General features: G+C 45.4%; 1 protein-coding gene across 8 annotated transcripts in view; it reads left to right on the top strand.

Annotated features, from left to right (window-relative positions):
• Positions 1–2,500, top strand: part of LOC122253207 (uncharacterized) — a 34,782-nt gene that overhangs the window by 4,080 nt on the left and 28,202 nt on the right. For 3 of the 8 annotated variants that reach the window (XM_086543303.1, XM_086543301.1, XM_086543298.1), the window contains exon 1: positions 224–383. The exons of 3 other annotated variants lie outside the window; for them this stretch is intronic. The gene's annotated coding sequence lies outside the window, so the exon portion shown is untranslated. Of the gene's footprint in view, positions 1–223; positions 384–706; positions 854–2,500 lie in introns of those variants that run through there. 2 more of the 8 variants (XM_086543305.1, XM_086543300.1) reach the window with 1 other exon arrangement.

Below are 2,500 nucleotides of genomic sequence, written 5' to 3'. Positions count from 1 at the left end.
ATCTACGGGCTCGGTACCCAAGTGAGTAGATTTCATAGGGTTTTATCTCACGCCCATGCAGTGGAGGCGTAGGCACAGCTGCATTTACCCTTCAGTCTTTGTAATAACCAACGCAGAGAGACAAATAATAAGTTCTGTGGTTTATTATTCAAATTTTGGTGAAGAGTGGGCGTGTGGGTGGTTTGGTGGGTGGGCGGGCGTAGTGCGTGCGTTTGGGCGGTGTGGTAGCAAGAGAGAGAGGGGCGGGTGGGAGGCAAGTGCAGGCCGTGTGTGTGTGTGCCCTACCCGGCGTGTGTGTCTGTGTGTGTGAGAGAGAGCTTCAACTACACCGCTAGCATCATCACACACCTCTACAACTCATAGCCACCAGAGCCCGTCACACAGTGAGTGTACTCCTCCAAACACGTGGCTCTCCTCTGCCACGCTCCCGCTGTTTTCCCGGGTATCAATACGAATGTTACATATTATAGTGAAAAATAAGTGAAAACCAGAAGTACGTAGTGATCAGGAGGAACCGGGCTGCTGCAGAGCCCTTATTTAACAATGTTTTCCGCTTATTTAGCCCTATCAGGTCTCCTAAATGCCAAAATAATCCGTTATGGTCATCAGTGACTTGGTATAGCTTGCAACCGCTTTGAAATGTATCGTAGAATTTGTATAATTTGAGTTTTTCTACGTTTGACATTCTCAATTCCTATCGTCTCAGTGTCTGTGAGCTTCAGTCGAGTCAGCGGCCGATCCAATATGGCTGCCGTCCGAAGGCTTGAAAAGATGGCAGCTGCTCGGCGACTATTCTCCTCGCCCGTCTCTCGCCTCCCTTTCGCACAGCGCACAGCATATCCGTGGTGAAAAAGTACATCAGTGTCCGATAGAAAGGCATGGGTCAGCCAAGTCCTTTACTCATATCGTTGATCATTTCTTGTGCCTTCTTTCCCTTTGTTTCGATCTGCTTTGCCCTCTGTACGAAATGAACGGATTTTACGTACGTCGTGTGTGTATTGGTGATAACTGAAAACCCCCTCTCTCTCACTCTCTCTCTTTACTTCCGAAACGCGCTATCCCTTTCTCGTAAGTTTTCATTCATACATGCGCCCTTGCCGAAAGTGAAAATTGTCACTGGGGTTCGTTGTGTTTTAATACATAGCGAAAAATGTTAAAAACGGGGGATTTATTTACACGAAATTGGTTCCCTCGAGGGGGTGGTGGGATGGGAGGAGGGAAAGGGGGGAGGATGCCAGGATGGGGGGGAAGGAGGGGAGGATGTCAGGGTCGTGGATGGGATGGGTGGGGAGGGGGGAGGGCTTGAGGACCCCCCAAATATTCGGCGCGAGATACAGACGGACGCGGTGTCTCGATCCTTGGAGGTTGGCTTCGTCTTCTTGCTCTGATGGGTGGTGTTTGTGTGTTAGTACGTACATGTACCTTCTATAGGTGTATGTGTATAGATTACTTATTTTATGTACACACATTCATCAATATATGTAGTCTTTATTCGGAGTTTCTTACCTATCTGATTGAATTTTTTTTGGGGGGGCTCCTGCCAGACTGTTTTAATATCCTTGTCTGAAGGGCAAGGTTGGCAAGTTTGTCTGGTTTTCCTAAGCATATTTGAAAAAAAACTTTGTTATGGCAATATTTCCCTTTAGCATGAGATGATATAAAATCCTTAAAACCCAAAATACTGTTCATATTTGCAATTGTATTCAGATAGTGATAACTAGACTGCACAGACGGCACGTACCGCCACGAAGCCAAAGCCGATATAAGAACATGCAGTCCTTGGGACGACTGGTAACGCGGCGGGTGAGGAACAGAAGCAAGATCACCCTTAAAATTGTCACATTTTTCCTCGGTGTTGCTCCACTCTTTATGCTAATTAGATATATTAATTTATGACATCCTATCCCACAGATATAGTATCCACCAAAAGAAAGGGAAGATATGCATCGCAAACGAGAAAATAATTCACCAATTGATCAAAAGTAAGATGTGTGTGGCAGATGACCTAGCCTAGGGCAGAGCGTGGCGACCGCCCTTGTCCGCCACACACACACGAAGCAATAGAAAACCGTTCTACTCCATATGAAAATAACACCATAACTTTGCGATTTCTCATCCCAATTCTTGACACTTTCCCTCTCGTATGCAGTATTTTTTTACTCGCTTACTCTCGAGAAATAACGAGAACGATAACGCGACAGGTGAAGTTAGCAACAATGTGTGTCGTTTGCGTTAAATGGATCTTTTGCTAATGACACTGCCACTTGATTTTTTTCATACGATAGTTTCAGATTTTTTTAGGTTGCGGATTCTCGCATTGATGCCGGGAGTTTCGGAAAAGAAACTTAAATACAGGGAAAAGTAATTGACTGTCATCATAGGGAGGGCCAGGGAGGGTTTAGTTAATCAATACGCACACATCAAGGACAGGAGTAACGTGGCTTTGTAGATGATGTGGAAGTGAGTGCGTTGTCTTTATATTTTTGAATTGGAAAAACGC

This window comes from Penaeus japonicus, unplaced genomic scaffold, assembly GCF_977035675.1.
Source record: "Penaeus japonicus unplaced genomic scaffold, GWHDUDI00000001_assembly GWHDUDI00000013, whole genome shotgun sequence".
In the NCBI taxonomy this organism is placed as follows: Eukaryota; Metazoa; Arthropoda; class Malacostraca; order Decapoda; family Penaeidae; genus Penaeus; species Penaeus japonicus.
This window is presented reverse-complemented; position numbering and strand designations above follow the sequence as displayed.